Genomic DNA, 19,874 nt, shown 5'->3' on the forward strand with positions numbered 1-19,874 from the left:
CATAAGGTACAGGTCTGCAGCCTGTCATTAGCAATGGCATCAGTGGTTCTTTTTTGGCCACTGAATACAGAAATGTTTCTCTAGTTATGCAATATTTGTGTTCCAATGTTTAGGTTCAAAACAAGCTGAACGTATTTAAAATCTGCTTAGTGTGCTTCACTTTTCATGGCTACACTAGGCTTCCATGTTTAGTTACATAACTTCCTTTCTTTGTTATTAGCATCCTGAACCATTTTGTGTCATCACTAAATTCATCATGTATATGCTTCTCTTTTGAAGTAATTTGAAATTATGTGGCATAGTACAACCCTGTAGGATGAAGTTGCTGGTGGCACCTGATTACAAATAATTTTACAATCCTTACTTAACTATAGACTCATAGTAAATTCATTTCTTTAGACTTTTTTTTTTTTTTTTTCTCTATATGACCAAGTATATTGTAAGACCCTTATAACTGTTATCTGTATTCTTAACAGCTACTTCAAAGAATTCATGTATGTTATGCTTTAAACAGCTGTCTTGGAGTGTACCATTAATTTTATCTCCTATTACATATTTGTCCACATATCTTATCATTTTACCACTTTACTAATTCTTCTACTGATTTTTACAGTTAATTTTGAGGGCCTTTTTTTTTTCTTATAGTTTCTTTGGTTTCTTACTTTACATTGACTCTTATTGTCATTTATAAAGACTGTTTGAAGACTATTTATTAGATCTGAGACTCTAGTACAGTTTTCTTAAACAATTTCATATCCATATGATATGATTTGCTTTCTTGGCCCTTAATCTTTTCCAATGAGCTTTGTCATTTTCAAACACTTCCCTTATTTGAAAATTAAATGTTACTGTGAATGTATAACTACACTTGCTTCATTCCTTTTGATGGTCACATTTCTGATGTATTTAGGCTAAATGATTATACATTGTTCCTAGCTATGTTCACAATATTATGAAATATTTATATACCTACATATATTTGATAGAACAAGTAGGTATTTGATAAGATATTAGGAGAATTTTATTCACCCTGAGGCTATTTAAGCCCTGACACAGGATGCCCATGGAGACTATGGAGTCTCCTCTGTAGGAAATATTCAAAACCCAACTGGAGGCAGCCCTGAGGAATCAGCACTAATTAGATGTGCTTTTTGCATAGCCTTGGAGCTCAATGACCTCTCTGGATTCCTTCCAATCTAAATAATTCAATAATTCTATGGCCAATCTGCCTGAAAAACTTATATTTACATCACTGTTTTCCTCTACCATTTCCATAAATTACTTTAATTGTCTCTTGCCATAAGAGTTCCCTTTTCTTCAGTAGCAACTGCTGTTGCACTCTTAGAAATGGAAAAGCATCTGCAATGTATCAGCTGCCCAGCAAATTTGCACAGAAAGTTAATAGCTGATTTCTATAGCTGAAGTTTAAACTCTAGAAACACCTTCTTTTTCTGTTCTCTAAAAAGAGTATTTTCTTGCCACACAGAGTTGTTAGTCATGCCTTTAAAAGCACGGAACAGTAAAATAAATAAATAAATAACTTGCCCTATTATTATGTACTATTATAAACTTCAGTGGGAGTATGGGTTGCATGTGAAATGTAGGATCAGACCATTTGTGTCATACTTGATATTGTTAATATGAACCTCTGTAGTTTAATGGCATGCTCTCACATTGTAAAAGCAAACAAAAAGCAACTTAATGTTATTTTAAGAGAAAATTGCTTACTTTACAGCATGGAAGGATTAGATGGTGGAGCTCTTATTGCACGGATTTAAGCTGCTGTGTCTATGTTTTCTAATTTAGTACTACTTTAAACCTTACATCAAATGCTTAACTAAGGTTATATCCTAAGTACTGAAAAAATTTCCCCAGCAAGGACTGACACACGTGTTCATTTCTGATTACTCAGAGACATATCAGTGGGGGGAAAGGAGAGAAATGCAAACTGTGGAACTTGGTGGCAGAGACACTGCTCTGTTTTCCACTGGTTACATGGCACAGATTTCACCTCATTTTGTAAGGCAATATTGAATTATGCCCAGTTTATGGAAATAATGAAAACAGTTAGAATGCAAGTTTTCTGAACAAAAAAAAATACATATTGTCAGACAAGCTGAACTGAGAATATAAGTGAATATAATGGAAAACTAAATCACATAAACTCTAAAGATGTCTATATTCAGATACATTTCACCATGTTCATATTTAATTTCCTAAATACTTATGGTGGCTTGACCTTGGCAAGCTGCCAGCTGCCCACCCAACTGCCCTATCACTCCCCCCTCCTCCATAGGACAGGGAGAGAAAATAAGATGAAAAAGGCTTTTAGATGAAAACTGATGCTAATCCCTCAACCACTGGTTGGGTTTAAAGTTACTATATTCAGTGCTGTTTCTCCCACGTCTTCATCTCTCCACCCCCTAAATATCTAACTCCACTCCTGCATAAATTATTTTCTGATTTATTCCATTTTTGTCTTTCTTTTTTTTTTTTTTTTTAATTTAGTCAATTTTTGAAAAGATCAGAAGTAAAGTTACTAACTATACCATATATTTATGCATGTGTGAATCTATCAATAAAAGAAATCAAAATCCTGCTTTCTTTCATCTCATAGCATGGTGTTGCTAACTAATTACTCTGAAAGAATTCAAGGTTTGTTTGTTTGCTTGCTTTCAGGAAAATGGAGAAGCACTTACAATTTTTAATTATTATTACTGATACTAAATCTTTCTGTGTCTTTGATCTGTGAGTTTATATATTGCTACCTGTCTGAATAATTTGATTCAGAAATCACAGAGGTTAATTTCAATAATGAAGTTCCAGGTGACCTAAGGAAAACTCTCTTTCCCTCTTTATTGTTGTTGTTGTTGTTTGTTTCTTTTCCAAAAAGTTTTTTTTTTTTTTTTCTTGAACCTTCTCATTTTTTAATACTATTCAATTTTATTATCTTAGGGAAAAAACAGCATATGTGAATGTCGTGGTTTAACCCGGCCGGCAGCTAAACACCACGCAGCCATTCGCTCACCCTCCCCCTCCCTCTCTGGGACAGGGGAGAGAAATGGAAAGTGAAGTCCATGAGTTGAGATAAAGACAGTTTAATAAGACAGGAAAATAATAATAACAGTATAATAATAATAATAATAATAATAATACAATGGTGATAATAGTACTAGTACTAATAATATGTACAAACAAGTGATGCACAATGCAATTGCTCACCACCCGCTGACCGATGCCCAGCCTAACCCCGAGCAGTCCGGCCCCCTCCCCCCGGCTGGCCACCCCTATATATTGTTTAGCATGATGTCAGATGGTATGGAATACCCCTTTGGCTAGTTTGGGTCACCTGTCCTGGGTCTGTCCCCTCCCAGCTCTTACTGCACCCCCAGCCTGCCTGTTGGCAGGACAGAGCAAAAGGCTGAGATGTCCTTGGCTTGGTATAAGCACTGCTCTGCAACAATTAAAACATCGGGATGTTATCAGCACTCTTCTCATCCTAAGCCAAAACACAGCATTCCACCAGCTACTAGGAAGAAAATTAATTCTGTTCTAACTGAAACGAGGACAGTGAACAAACACGAACACCAATTTAACAAGTTTTGTTAGAGAACAATGTGTCCAAAATATAATTTCAGTGTAACATCAGATAAATTCACTGCAAACATGTTAGTGAAACAAACAAACAAACAACAAAAGAAATAGACAAACAAATAAACTTTTCAATCACATTGAATTATTCTTTTTGTTTCCTGAACTAGACAATATTATGTGGATGAAAGATTGTAAAACAAATTCAGGAATAAAGATATTGCAAAGCTATAATCAGAGTGTGTCATTCCATGTTGGTATATCCCTTATGATAATTTTTCCCTTAAGAAGCTGTAGAGTTTTCACTTCTAGGCTAATTTGAATGAGTCTTCAGAACTTTTATTGAAGTCAGGATGCACTAAAAAGTACAAATTCTCTTACCATTCTTTCCCAATTTGAAAGTCTAAATGAGTATGGCTTATGAATATTAATAATCATAACATTTTAGTATAATTCATAGATTCATAGAATATCCTGAGTTGGAAGGGAACCATAAGGATCATCCAGTCCAACTCCTCCTGGCACCACCAGCTGCTAATTTGATGTGCTACATTTTTTTATCTGTTCACTTACTAAGGAAAAAAAAAAAAAAAAAAAAAAAAAAAAAAAAAAAACTTATATTACTGTTTTTGAGTTATAAATAATGTGCACATTCCTGCTTTAAAAAGGAGTGGTTGAAAATAACAATGTAAATTGTAGAGAGAACGACATAAATTTGTGATAGGGTATGTAATATGATATTTGTTCTTTCTAAGTAGCAAATATGGAAATAGATAAATTTTGTGAAGCAAACTTTTAGCTTAGAACACAAGTTACAGGGTCTCGATGTCCTTATACTGAGGGGCCCAAAACTGAACATAGTACTCGAGGTGCAGCCTCACTACGGCTGAGTACAGGGTCCTACTGGCTACACTATTCCTGATACAAGACAGGATGCTGTTGGCCTTCCTGAGCACCTGGGCACACTGCTGGCTCAACCAGCCTTGACCAACACCCCTAGATCCTTTTCCTCTGCACAGCTTTTCAGACACTCTGCCCCAACCCTGTAGCACTGCATGGTGTTGTTGTGGCCAAAGTGCAGGACCTGGCACTTAGCCATGTTGAACCCCATCCCACTGGCCCATCGACCCATCCTGTCCAGGTCCCTCTGCAGAGCCTTCCTACTATCCAGCAGATCAACGCTTCCTCCCAACTCCGTGTCTTCTGCAAACTTACTGAAGGTGAACTCAATTCCCTCTAAACCATCAATAAAGATATTAAAAATGATGTTAAAAAGCTTGTGAGGGGTCTGGAGAACAAGTCTTACAAGGAGCAGCTGAGGGAGCTGGGATTGTTCAGCCTGGAGAAGAGGAGGCTCAGACCTTATCACTCTCAATAGATACCTTAAAGGAGACTGTAGTGAGGTGGGGATTGGTCTATTCTCTCATGTGCCTGGTGATAGGACAAGGGGGAATGGGCTAAAGTTGTGCCAGGGGAGGTTTAGAAATTAGGAAAAACTTCTTTACCAAAAGGGTTGGTAGGCATTGGAATGGGCTGCCCAAGACAGTGGTTGAGTCACCATCCCTGGAGGTCTTTACAAGACATTTAGATGTAGAGCTTAGTGATATGGTTTAGTGGAGGACTTGCTAGTGTTAGGTCTGAGGTTGGACTGGGTGATCTTGGAGGTCTCTTCCAACCTAGATGATTCTGTGATTGACAGGCCTGTAGTTCCTCAGATCCTCCTTACAATCCTTCTTAGAGATGGGCATTACATTAGCAAGTCTCCAGTCATTCAGGATCTCTCTGGATGACCAAGACCACTGACAGATAATGAAAGACAGCCCAGCAATCACACCCACCAACTCCCTCAGCACCCTTGGATGGATTTCATTTGGCCCCATGGACTTGTGACAGTGCACTTGGAGCAACAATTCTCTAGTGGTTTCCACCTAAACTGTGGTGGGGTTCTTCTACTCCTCATCCCAGATTTCAAGGTCGGGAGGATGAGTACCTTGAGGATAAGCGGTCTGGCTAGCAAAGACAGATGCAAAGAAGGCATTAAGAACCTCAGCCTTTTCCTTATCCTCAGTAGTCATGTTTCACCCTGTGTCCAGTAAAGAATGGAATCCAGAGAAGGGTTACAAAGCTGGTGAGGGGCCTGGAACACAAGTCCTATGAGGAGCTGCTGAGAGACCTGGGGTTGTTTAGCCTGGAGAAGAGAAGGCTCAGGGAAGACCTTCTCACTCTCTACTACTACCTGAAAGGAAGCTGTGGGAAGCATGGGGTCTGTGTCTTCTCACAGATAACTACTGATAGAACTAAAGGGAATGGCCTCAAGTCACAGCAGGGGAGGTTCAAGCTGGAAATTAGGAGACATTTCTTCTCAGAAAGAGCAGTCAGAACAGGTTGCACAGGGAAGTGGTGGCATCACCGTCTCTGGGGATGTTCAAGGAAAGGTTGGGTGTGGTGCTTAGTGACATGGTTTAGTGGGTGACATTGGTAGTAGGATGATGGTTGGACCAGATGATCTTGAAGGTATTTTCCAACTTTAATGATTCTATGATTCTAAAATACTGCTTTAGATTTACTGAGAACCAGTTTATCTAGTTCTTTACATGCCTAAACCTGTTATAAGCTGTGTCTTCATCCATTCCATCAGAATACCTACCTAATATAGAATAATAAGGTAGTAAGGGAGGGGATAATACAGAATACTAAGCCAGGGAGAGGAGAGGGATCAGAAAATAAATAAATAAATAAAACCCCCACTTCCAAACTGTCATTTTAACAGAATAAGTATATCCATGCAAATATGGAAGAAAAAATAATAGAAGCAATACTTTCATGTTTCTTGAGATGCAAATTTAGTTTTCAAGTTTTAATTTTACTTGTGTAAATCAAGTGACAAGTGTAACCTGATTTAATAAAAATACAGCTGCCTATGCTATCTTTTTTGGGGGTGGGTGAGTCTGGAAATATTGACAACATTCTGACTACATTTACAGGACATGAACCTGTTTAGTCTTTAGCAGGCAGAATATAATAACTGGTAGTGTTTTGCATGCTGAGTGCCTTGTTCTCCCTAAATTGAATGACATGTATATCACACAAAATTGTTCAGAGTCAAGGGAAAGTTGCAGCTGGGGAAGGCTCTGACAAAAACAAGCAGGATTACAGTTATTTTACAGCAACACAAGAAACTGCAAATCTCAGTGCAAATTCTTCATTTTGCAAATAAAATAAGTGAGCCTAATAGATGTTGGCTGTTTCAGTTTTGAAATAGATTTATTAAGGTCTTTTTGTTGTTGTTGTTGTTTTTTTATTTTATTTTTTCTTGATGGATCACAAATAACTCTTAAGGGTACAGATTCTTATTTCAGAAAAAAAAAATAAAAATCTTAATAACAAAGTTTTATGTCTTATCAACTTGGTGGTTTTACTCAGCTGGACAGCTGAACCCCACCACAACCATTCTTTCACTTCCCCTCCTTACAGGGAAGGGGGCTCAAGGGTTGAGATAAGGACAAGCACATCACTCAATAATTATCATGAGTAAAACAGACTCAGCACAGGAAGATTAACATAATTTAGTACCTATAACGAACAAGCTAGAGAAGTGAGAAACAAACAAACAAAAAATGAAAATGACCTTTTCTCCATTCACCCTTTTCCTTCACCTCCATTCACTGTTTTCCATCTCCTTCCCCTGAGCAGTGCAGAGGAATGGGGATTGCAGTCAGTCCCTAACGCTTCGTCTCTGCCACTCCTTTATAGTCACTGTCTGCTCCTGCTCCAATGTGGGGTACCTCCCACAGGAATCTATCCTTCCCAAACTGATCCTGAGGGGGCTTCCCACAGGCTGCAGTCCTTAAAAACTGCTCCAAACAGGGGTCCAAATTATGGGGTCCATACATCAGGCTCAAACTGCTCCAACATGGGGCCCCCGCAAGCAGCAGCTCCTGCCAGATCACTGGCTCCTGCATGGGCTACTCTCCATGGGCTACAAAATGGAGAGTCCTGGAGTCAGGTCCTGTGGAGGCTTTCCACCGGCCACAGCCTCCTTTGGGCCAGATCCACCTGCTCCACCATAATCTCCTATCCAAAAGGTGCAGAGTGGAGGTCGGTTTCACCAAGGTACATCATGGGCTGCAGGGGGACAGCCTGCTCCACCACGGGCTTCTCCACAGGCCACAGGGAAACTTCAGTGCCAGTGCCTGGAGAACCTCTTGTTCTCCTTCTTCACTAACCTTGAGGTCTGCAGGTCTGGTTCTCACTCCTCACTCTCCCAGCAGCAGTTGTTTTTCCCTTTCTTAAGTCTGCTCTCACAGAGACACAAACAACAGCACTTACTGGCTCAGATCTGGGCAGCAGCAGGTCCCTTTTCACTGAAACTGGCCCTTATCTGGCCCTCGTCTATGGGACAACTTCTGGTTTCTTACAGATGCCACCCCTGTAGTCATTCATAATAGTCCTACAATACAGCAATATAATACCTTGTGATTCATACTTTTAAAATCTTACATATGAATACAGTAAGTAGTTTCACTAATCATACTTGTAGTATGATTACTCATGTGAGTATGTTTTGGCAGTGATTTGCAGAAAACTTGTGGAAAAAATTGCATAATGCACAACAGTTAGCAAAGACAATAAGTAGCATCTACTAGTTTAATACTGTCAGAGCTCTATCTCTATTTGCTAAGATTCTCCTAACTCCCTCTCTCAGCACAGACAAACATCTGATATAAAGAAATGTTACCAACATTCTCATTAAAAAACTGCTTGAAAAAATGACATATGTAACAACTAACTAAAACACTAACCTAATATGTAACAGCTGGATTTATCTTCCATATTCATTAATTAAAATGAGGGACAAATTTATATAACTACATTAATAAATTTGCTATCTTATAATGTACAATTAATCTCTAGCATTTTAAAAAAATTAAATAACATTAAAATACTTTTGAAATGGACTGAGAGAAGCAACTTCCCCTTGTCGTGTTTCCGCTTGAGTGGGTAGCCAAGCTCCACCACAGCTGCTCTCTCACTCCCCCTCCTCAAAGAGGAATGGGGAGAAAATATGTGAAAAGGGCTCAAGGGTTGAGATAAGGACAAGAAAATCACGCAATAATTATTGTAACGGGCAAAACAGACTCAGCATAAGAAGATAGTAAGATTCATTGCTCATTACTAACAAGCTAGAGAAGTGAGAAACAAAGGAAAGAAACCAAAAGCACCTCCCCCCCCATTCACCCTCTTCCACCTCCTCCCCCCGAGTGGCGCAGGGGAACAGGGGAATAGGGGTTATGGTCAGTCTACAGCACTGCTTCTCTGCTGCTCCTTCTCGGTCACTCTCGTCCCCTGTGCTGTGGGGTCCCACCCACGGGATGCAGTCCTTGATGAACTGATCCAGCGTGGGCTTCGCACAGGCAGCAGCTCTTCCAGAACTGCTCCAGATATGGGTCCGTACCACGGAGTCCATCCCTCCGGAGAAAACTGCTCCAACCTGGCTCCCCTATGGGCAGCAGCTCCTGCCAGGTCACCTGCTCCACCATGGTCTCCTCTCCACGGGCTACAGGTCCGGCCCTGAATCTGCTCCGGCAGGGGTCTTCCACAGGCAGCAGCCTCCATTGGTGCAGGGCCACCTGCTCCACCATGGTCTCCTCCACGGGCTGCAGTGTGGAACCCTGCTCCACCGTGGTACTCCATGGGCTGCAGGGGGACATCCTGCTTCACCATGGTCCTCACCACAGGCCACAGGGGACTTCTGCTCTGGCGCCTGGAGCACCTCTCCCCCTCCTTCTACACTGACCTTGGCACCTGCAAGGCTGTTTTCTCACTCCCTTCACTCTCCCGGCTGCTGTGTGGTGCAGCGTTTTTTTCCCTGTCTTAAATATGCTCTCACAGAGGCGCAAAACAACATCGCTTATTGGATTAGCTCTGGAAAACAATGGGGCCCTTCCCAAACATGGGGCAGCTTCTAGATCTTTCTCACAGAAACCACCCCTATGGCCCCCTGCTACCAAAACCTTGCCACGTAAACCCACTACACCCCTACATTTATGAATCTCAACACCAGAGCAGTTTTTCATACCCAGATTCAGAAATTTCCAGATTCAGAAAGACATACTTTCTGTAAATAGAAGCAATGACCATCAAAAAAAGAAGCAGTGTTCATCACTGAATGTGAGCTAAAATGTGTTCAAAAGATTCAATAGACATTTCAGAGGTAATTCTGAAAGGTGCTTTACTGCAACATGGCAATAACATTAGAATGACTGAGAGATCAAGAGAGATATGTGAGATTATATATTTTATATGATTCACAAAGCTATTAACTCAAAAGGAAAAACTTCAGTATAAGCAAAAAGACCGTGTGAGTTACTCATTACCCTGTAATGACTGGTGTTAATAAAAACTCAAATGCAGGTTGAATTTTACAGTTATTAAGAGACAGAGATTTTAAAAGCTGGTCAGTTTCCCCTTTGATTTAACATGTTTCCAAGTTTTTAGTATATTTATACATTATCTTTTTTTTTTTTTTTTTCAATGATTGCTGCTTTAACATACTGAAATAAGTATGACATATTGAAATATTAACATATTGAAATAAGTATGACATATTGAAATATTAACATATTGAAATAAGTCTGTGTTTGTTGTGCAGTTACCATTATTTAAATGTGAAGCTATATTCTTTTTTTTTTTTTTTTTTTTTAGAATGGCTTGGGTTGGAAGGGACTTTAAAGATCATCTAGTTCCAACCCCCCTACTGTGAGCAGGGACATCACCCATTAGATCAGGTTTCCCAGGGCTTGTCCAACCTGCTCTTGAACACCTCCAAGTATGGGGCATCCACAGCCTCTCTGGGCATCCTGTTCCGGGGCATCACCACCCTCATAGTAAAGAATTTCCTCCTAACCTCTAATCTAAATCTCCCTGTTTTAGTTTAAAACCATTCCCCCTTGTCCTGTCATTATCTGTCAGCAAAGAGTCGTTGCCAGAACTGGACACAGTACTCCAAGCAGAGTTTCACAAGGACAGAGTACAGGAGGACAATCACCTCCCTTGACCTGCTGGCTGTTCCTTTGATGCAGCCCAGGATACAGTTGGCCTTCTGAGCTGCAAGCACGCACTGCCAGCTCATGTAGTGCTTTTCATCCACCAGAGTCCCTAAGGGTTTCTCTGCAGGGCTGCTCTCAATGAGCTCTTCTCCTAGTCTGAGGTCATGTCTGGGATTTCCCAGCCCAGGTGAAGCCGGGGCTTTTTTGACTTGTTGAATCTCATTAGGTTCACATGGGCCCATTTCTCAAGCTTGTCCAGGTCCATTGGCATCCGTTCCTTCTATTGTACCAACTACACCACTCAGCTTGGTGTCAACTGCAAACTTGCTTAGCGTGCACTTGATCCCACTGTCTATGTCATTGATAAAAATATTAAACAGTACCTGTCCTAGGTACTGGGGCCCAGTCCCCTGCGGTACACCGCTCATCACCAGCCTCCGCTTTGACATAGAGACATTGACCACCACTCTCTTGGTGCAGCCTTCAAGCTAAATCTTTATCCACTGAATAGTCCACCCATCAAGTCTATATCTCGCCATTTTGAGATCAGGATGCCATGTCAAAGGCCTTGCAGAAGTCCAGGTAGATGATAGCAGTTGGACTTTTGGTGTTTTTACTTCCAGTAAATTTTCTTGTTCAGATTGATTCAGATGATATTTTCTTATGCATATATGAAGAGATTATTTTGTTGTTGTTGTTGTAGTTTTGTTTTTTTTTTTTTTTTACATCTGTTGATTTATTTTACCTGGCCTCATTCAGCATTGAATTGTATCCATCAAAATAAATTGGCTTGCAAAAGATTTAACAGTAAAACTTAAGAGAATTGATTCTCCCCCTACCCAAAATTCAAATGCTTACTTACTTCACTTATCATACAGTTTGCCGTCCATCGAGCTGACATCTGACTATATGATCAGGGCCAACAAAGTTAAAAATAATAAAATTATTTTTTCCCTCCTAATCTGACAATTGCTATCTATGCCAATGGAAACAAAAATTAGCATTCCTACCTATTCCACATTATTGATACAAGACTGAAATTTCCCATAGAGAGGCCTTTCAAGTTTTCATAAGCAGTTTTAATCCTTATTAATAAATACTGCTTCATATTGCAGTCCTGTGGAATATTACCCATCAACCTTTATCAGCATTGACATACACCCTAAAATTATCTGCCTACAGAGAAATAACCTAATAACTTTCCTAAGTCCCTATGCAATTGTTTCTTTCAGTTTCAGTCAGAAAGTGCATCTCAATATGTTTGATAATATCAATTGTAGAAAAAAAAAAAAAAAAAAAAAGACAGACTCTTGATTTTAAATGACTGTTATGCATATAGCATTCAGTTTGAATATGGAGAAATGGAAAATGACAACAACAACAACAAAACACCAGGAAGTTAAAATAATGAAAACAGAGAATAATGAAAAGCAGAGAAAGAAGAAAAGGGAAAAATAAAACACAGAACAATAGCTGGAGAGAAGCGTGACAGGTAAGACCTTGTCTAGACAGTAGTACAAATAATTAATAATAAAAATAATAATAATCCTATGTTTGTAAACAGGAATATTGTCATTGTCAGAGTTCCAAAGAAAGAATAATAATTTGTACTGACCTTTGATCATTCAACTATTTCTGACAATCTGATGAAAGGGTATCTCATGGGATTCTCCAGAGTTTTTTTCCTCATTTACAATTTCTTCTTCTCTTTCACATAGATAATCAAGTCCTTCCTCTCCTATCCTGGATATTCTGTTTGGGATAACAAACATTTCAGATAGAGTAGTATAGCATATAGCTTGTCAATATTACATAAGTAACTTACATCAAGTGTTCAGAATCTGAAAAATTGGTCTAATAGAAAAATGCATAGTAATAGTACTGTAATAAATGTACAATGTTATGAGGATTCTGGGGATGGCACTCAGTTCTAAACTATAAACATCTAAACTTATCTAGTTTATTAATTCAGTTACAAAGGCATAGGTTTTCACTATCACCAGTGATGTACCAGAATATCTTGTCTTGTGTCCTGCTGTCACTCAGAAAAGCAGACTTTCTGTTTGTAAGCCCTGTATAATTGTAAAGGGAAAGGGAATGGGGAGAAAAAGAAACAAAAGAAACAATAAGTCTGCACAGAAACACAGAGAGAAGGGAAAAAATTTTATTCTCTACTTCCAATCAACGAGCGATGTTCAGCCACGTCCTGGGAAGTAGGGCCTCAAAACATGTAGTAGTTGTTCAGGAGGAACAGCCCCCTCCCCCATGAGAGCCCCCCTTTTTATTGCTGAGTGTGACATTTGGTGTTATGGAATATCCCTTTGGTTGGTTTAGGTCAGCTGCCCTGGTGATGTCTCCTCCCCATCACTTGCCCACCCCCAGCTTGCTGGCTCTTGGGGGCTTGGAAGGAGTCCTGATGCTGTGCCAGCACTACACAGCAATAGACACAACACTGGAGTGATACCAGTGCTGTTCCAGCTACGAGTGCAGAGCACAGCACTGTGTCGGCTGCTGCAGCGAAAGGCGACTCCAGTCAGATAGACCCAACACAATGGCATACATGCTTCTATTCAGGGACTGAATAAAGACTTCTTTTGGCATGCAAAATAGCTCTTCAGATCCACTGATCATATTTACTTCATCTATTAACTGACGATAGGGTGAACAGAGGAACAAAATTAAGATCTTGACATTGGTTAGGTAGATATTCTTATTCTTCATCTTACCTCCATTTTGGAAACAAAATCACATCTATAATCACCTTTCTTTTAATAGGTAGCATATGTGGGTGAGGCTTATTATGAGTAGGAATAAGAAGACATGCTAAAGAAGAACAGATCTCCTTGACAAGACCTTTGGCTCTTTAACTTGCCTTTTAAACTCATTTATCTGAACTTGGCTCATTCTAGAACTGACGAACACATTTCATGTCAAAATCGTATTCAGTATCTCTGTATCACATTGGAATATCATGGCTATAAGTGTTAATCATAAATAAAAATAAAAATAAATAATAAAAAAAAAGTTTTGAAGCTGTTGAAGCTGTTAGACCATGTCAATTTTTTGGAATACTGTTTAGTCAATTTTAAGTTTCTTTTTCAGTCTTCTCCCAGCTCTTGCTTGCATCTAACTTAGGAAAATGTTCAGCATTAATTCTGAATCAGATGCACGTAAGAAGTAAGTAATCAAGCACTTCTCAAGTGTTCACAAATCACAGAATCACAGAATCACAGAATCAGAATTCCTAGGTTGGAAGGGACCTCAAGATCATTGAGTCCAACCTCTGACCTAACGCTAACAGTCCCCACTTCACAAAGAACAGTTTCAAATTAGTATTCTTTCAGCGCAAAATGGTTTCTTTGCATGATGCCAGTGTACAGCAAGCCTAACCAGCTTTCTGTTTCCTCCAATTGCTTTTATACCACATGAAAAGTTGTTGTTAAAGCTAAAAGATTCAATCCTGAAAAATCTTCCCGAAAGAGGTATTTATGAAGAAACCAGGTATCTACTTTGATAAAAAAATCTTACTGGACAGAAAATTGCATTCATATTAAATCTCTCTATGGACACATACACGACTTAGTAGTAGATAAACTTATGGACAGTGGACTGAAGTATTTTATAGTGTGTCAAAAGTGGAAAGAATGACAGAGAATGATTATTTGTTATAAAAAATTATTACAAAAACTGAGATCAAAGTGCTGTCTTGTAGTAGGTAGCTCCAAAAGAAGGCAATAGTAGAGAGAAAATGAAGGAAAAAAATATTAAAATAGGATATTTATTACACACTACTATACCAACTTCCTTCAGTCAGAAGTTTAGGAATTTCCTGAGCAAAAATGTCATGTGAACTTCTGGGTTTAATAGCCATTGATTAATAAATCACAATTAAATACTTATGCAAACACATTCATAATTTTGACTTCTCTTTGACCTGTCTGTTTATGACTCAGTGGTATCAAAAGATGGGACAGGAATTTAGTGTTTGGTCTTCCTATAGCACTACTGTCTCTGTACAATGGACTAGTTTTCAACAACATATAGGTCTTTTCAATAACAAGAACTGTTGAAAACCTGAGCACTCTTGACAAAAGCCAGAACATCCCTTGGCAGGTTCACTATATCTTCATAAAGAGGCCTATAAGGAAGCCTTAGCTTATGTAAGTTGTAAATTTTAGTGCTATTAGATTTATTTTCATCTGTAAACACTATAATACATGAAGCAAATAGTAGAAAATTATATTTATTTAATCTCTTTGTTTTTACCTCTAAGAAAAGAAACTCTACCTGGACTTGTGCAAAGTATTTGACACTGTCTTCCATGATATCCTTGTCTCCAAATTGGAGAGATATGGATGTGATGGATGGAGCCCTCAGTGGGTACGGAATTGTCTGGATGGTCACACTAAAAGAAATGCAGTCAACAGCTCAATATCCAAGTTGAGATCAGTAATGAGTGATGTTCTTCAGGGATCAGTATTGTGACCATTTAAAATCAAGTTGATGATATGAACAGTGGGATTGAATGCACCCTCAGCATGTTTGCCAATGGCTCCAAGCTCTCTAGTGAGGTCAACATGCTGATGGGAAGGAATGCTATCCAGAGGGAAGGGATGCTTGGGTTGGGGCAGTCCCAAGTACACATACAGGATGGTTGGAGAATGGTGCTCCCTAGAGCACTTCTTAGGAGAAGGACTTGGGAGTGTTGTTTGATAAAAAATTCAGCATGAGCTGGCAATGTGCACTTGCAGCCCAGAAAGCCAACCATACCCTGGGATCCATAACAAGAAGTATGATCAGCAAGTTGAAGGAGATGATTCTCCCCCTTTACTAAGCTCTTGTGAGGTCCCACTTGGAGTACTGTTTTCAGCTCTGGGGCCCCCAACATAATAAGTACATGGAGTAAGTCCAGAGGAGGGCTATGAGAATGACATTCTCATTCATAAGAATGGCTGGAGGACATCTCCTATGAACAGTCTGTTGGGGTTGTTTAGAGAAGATAAGGCTCTGGGGAGGCCTCATAGAGGCCAGTACCTAAAGGGAGACTAAAGGAAAACTGGAGAGGGACTCTTTATCAGAGATTGTAGTGATAGGTCAAAGGGTAGTGGCTTTAAACTAGAAGAGAATAGATTTAGATTGAATATAAGGAAGGTAGTAAAGCACTAGAACAGGTTGCTCAGAGAATCTGTGGATGCTCCATCTCTGGAATTGTTTAAGGCTAGGTTGGGTGGGGCTTTGAGCAACTTTAGTGTAGTGGAAGGTTACACTGACTTTGAGAGGAGGATTGGAATAAAAGATCTTTAAGGCCCCTTCCAACCTAAGTCATTCTATCATTCTACAATTCTATGAAGATACAAACATTTGTAAATATTATTCATAGCAGTCCTGCATTTCTTCTTCCTCTGTTCTTTTTGCCTTGTCTCATATCTTCCTCTCTATATATAATTTATTATGACCATATGCTAAAACTTGCTTGCTTTGTCTGGAAGAAAACTGCATCCTGTTATATGGTCTTTGTAACATACAGATGAATCCATAGGAATTTTTAGATTTCATTAACACAAATCTGATTAATCTTCTTATGGATATGAACCAGAACAGACAAGAAGATACGACCATCAACTCTATAACAAATCTCTAGATTGCAGTTCATATCATCCAAATGTACATGTATTAAGTAGTTTATAGGAGATGTGGACAAAATAAAACCTATATCTGCATTCATTACAAATATATGCAATTGTGTCTGATAAGTGCTTGTTTAGTCTTTTCCTTCTTTCTTTCCTTAAAATAGTAGAATCAAGCATTTGGCATATTTGTTTCCTGAACTCAGGGGAGCAGCTCATCAAAGCCGTGTTAATCAATACATTTGTGGTGCGTATAGAGGACTGCTAGAGGGATATGCACTAATACCACTTAGGTAGCTGACAAAACCAAGATATATATCTCCCTACTGTGTCTCTAAGATGATGAAATAAAATACCTCATTCAGTATTTTAAACTTTCCATTATCTTTCCAGACAAAAAACAGCTGAAAGAAACAACAGATATTGTATCATCTTCTGGAATTAAATTTTCACTTATTCATCAGAAATTACATAAGTTTCTTTAGAATCACTTCTAATACCAGATGATCAGCTGTGAAGCTGTGGCCAAAGGTATCTCTGTTTCTGAAAGCAGCACCCTTTTGATTATGGCCTTGTTTACATTTCAGAGATACTGTTTTCAAAAATAAATCTGCCTTTGGCTACTGATGTCTTTCTTATTTTAAAATTAGATACAAATACCCACTGTTTGTCTACATCTATTTCTTTTGTTCGGCTACTGATGCTGCTGCAGAGGTCATCACTCTGTAAAGTTGACAATATTTTTACTTCATAACTTTTCATGCAAGTAATCTTCTGATTCTCAAGTGGTATACTTGTGGGTTTCAGGCACAATTATTATTTGAGAAAGAGTTGTTCTTTTTTTTTTTTTTTTTCTTTCTTTTATTATTTATTTATTTATTTATTTCATTTTAAAATGTCTTAATAGTGGAATTATTTTTACTGTAGGATAAGATCAAGTAAGGATGTGTCAGTGACCAAAACTTGATGGATTATTGTTTATTGGCTGTACTGGAAAGACAGAACTACACTTGACAGAGAACTCTTCTATTCTACCAGTGAACAACATTCTATTATATATACCTGGATTTCCTATTGAAAAGAACTAGGTGACCTGCTCCAGAAAAGAGTCTTGATATAAAGTAGTATTCATGCAGCATATACAGTCAGAAACTGGGAATTTGAAGTAAAACAGGAAGTGAGCCAAACAGCTCACCTAGGTAACACAGTTGACGAGGCACATCTCATGATGACCTGACCAGAACCTGACCTGAATTTATGTCAAACATTTGTTTCAGCTGCCCACCTCTAAGAGTAATTAGTCACAATGAGAACACAGAATGTCCAAGCACATACTACTCAATTTTCTAAGATTTCTCTTGTCTGGATATCTCTTAAGATAATACTTTTGACTGAGAAATCATATATAACTATGATCAATGCCTTAGAGAGTTCATAATTTTCTCAGTACTCCAAATGTACTTGGAGCTGATGAGTCTAACAAAATGCTTTGAGCAGTCTGAGAAGTTAAACAGTATTGAAGTGCCTTGTGACTCCTTGTATTCTTTAGTTTGGCCTTATTCCCCATTGAAAAATGTGTGTATGCCAATAATTGATCAATTATTAATATGATCAATAATTCTTTCAAGGGTACATTGGCCTTTCTAGGATATGTCTACAGTTGGGCACAAATGTGCATTAGTTCTCTCTGTACTTCAGAACTTGATCACATTCAAACCTAATTTGGAAGGTGTAAAACCTAAACTTCTACATGAAGCTAAGAAAGATGTATGTTCATTACAAGTAGAAGTTCAGAGATGTCACACTTGAGGAAGTATTCAAAACTTTTGTCTTTGAATATCATTTTTTCTTCCCTTTTATTCCACTAAAAATGAATTTAATGAACATTACTACTGAATGCAATCTACTTCACATTTACTATTTACCAGCACTGTTCACTGTGCTGGTAAAATCCACGTCCCACAAGCTTCTGGCTTGTTTCAGAACATAAAGTTTTAAGAAATTTCATATAACAACATTGTATAGAATATCTTACAGAAGAGTAGGAGCTCCTTTCACTTTTTCATAGAATTATACCACAATCCATTTATTAGATTAACTATCTCCTTTTCATAATACTCTATAGATTGTAAATAGACATCTATTGACAAAAAAGACTTCTTAAGCTGAGCACTACAGAAGACACCTAACCATTTAGCTTCAAATGGCTCAGTCCTCTATTTAAATCCACAGGTCCTTTTGAAACACTGAGTTGTCCTTTTTTCTATATTCCTTCCTAATTAACCTTAAAATAAATAAATAAATAAATAAATAGAAATTTTAATGCATCCATAATAAGTTTTTGTTTTGTTATGGTTAGTGTGAAGAGGGTGTCATCATCAGGTAATAATAGTAATAATAATAATAATAATAACATGAATAACTTCCATAATCTTTCCCTCTGTTGAGCCTGAAGCCACAGTTATCATTCAGTACCTAAAAATGATAATTTGATTTAAAAATCCAGATTGACCCTCAAATCAATAAAGTATGAATACTCAGTCTTCTTGAAGCTAATGGGTCATTTGCAGTAAGGGTCAGTGTTGCTATTTAAAATTGAAGCAACACTTTTTTTTTTTAACCACTGTAATCTATCTTTTGTCAATCTGACTCTAACATACAAAGGGATTACATTTCAATAGTGCTATATAGATAGCTATGTAGCAAATACATTACATTTTATTCTGGTAAGAAGCCTAAGAAATACAGATACAGACCACATAAGCATTCATCTTTTAAACTTTTGCCAGAAGAAATACTGTGCTGCAGAGGAACTGAAACTACAGGAGACAGATTTTCTCTTTAAGGGAAAAAAAATTTACTCTTTAAGGGAAAAAATCAAACTGGAAACATGTTTATTGGCAGAAAGGAGAGGTACTCTGGAGCCAAAAAGTTACAGAAGGTCTTTAATGCTTCCTCTTTAACTCACTCTAATGCTGGTAAGCAAGTAAATCACTTGTAGATGATTTCACAGCTCAGCATGTGCATTCATATGAGAAGACAGAGCAAATGTTTGTTGGTTTTAGTTCTAGCTTCAATTAAAATAAACACATAAATAAATAAATAAGGATCTCAAATGGCTAAATATGAAGGTCTGATAAACATCTGATAATTAAAAATTTTGAATGGCATTTTAGGGAAAGGTGTGTAGAGAAGAGAAGAAAGAGAAAAGGAAAAAAGTGCAATGATGTAACCTTCTAAATCTTCTAACCTTTAGAAGATTCCACACACATTTTAAATGTATAGGCTCTATGTTTAATTAATGTGTAAAAATAATTGCTTTTAAATTCCAACATTTAATTATACACTACATGAAGAGTGAAATGGTCTAGATATAATCTGAAATTGTTCTTCATATGCTTGATATCTATTTATGCAGGACTTTGGCAACCCAGCCTTCTGTTCATCCAGAAATTCTGTTGGTTGTTATGTAAATAGTATGTTCAAAAATTTCAATTAAAACTGATATTTTTTGTTCAAAATGTGGAATTAAATATCAACATATGCAATAAATCTTTGCACACTGAGGTTTAAATTATTATGTACATATTACTTCTGACAATAACAT

Source organism: Aythya ferina (assembly GCF_964211825.1).
Source record: "Aythya ferina genome assembly, chromosome: 1".
Classification (NCBI taxonomy): Eukaryota; Metazoa; Chordata; class Aves; order Anseriformes; family Anatidae; genus Aythya; species Aythya ferina.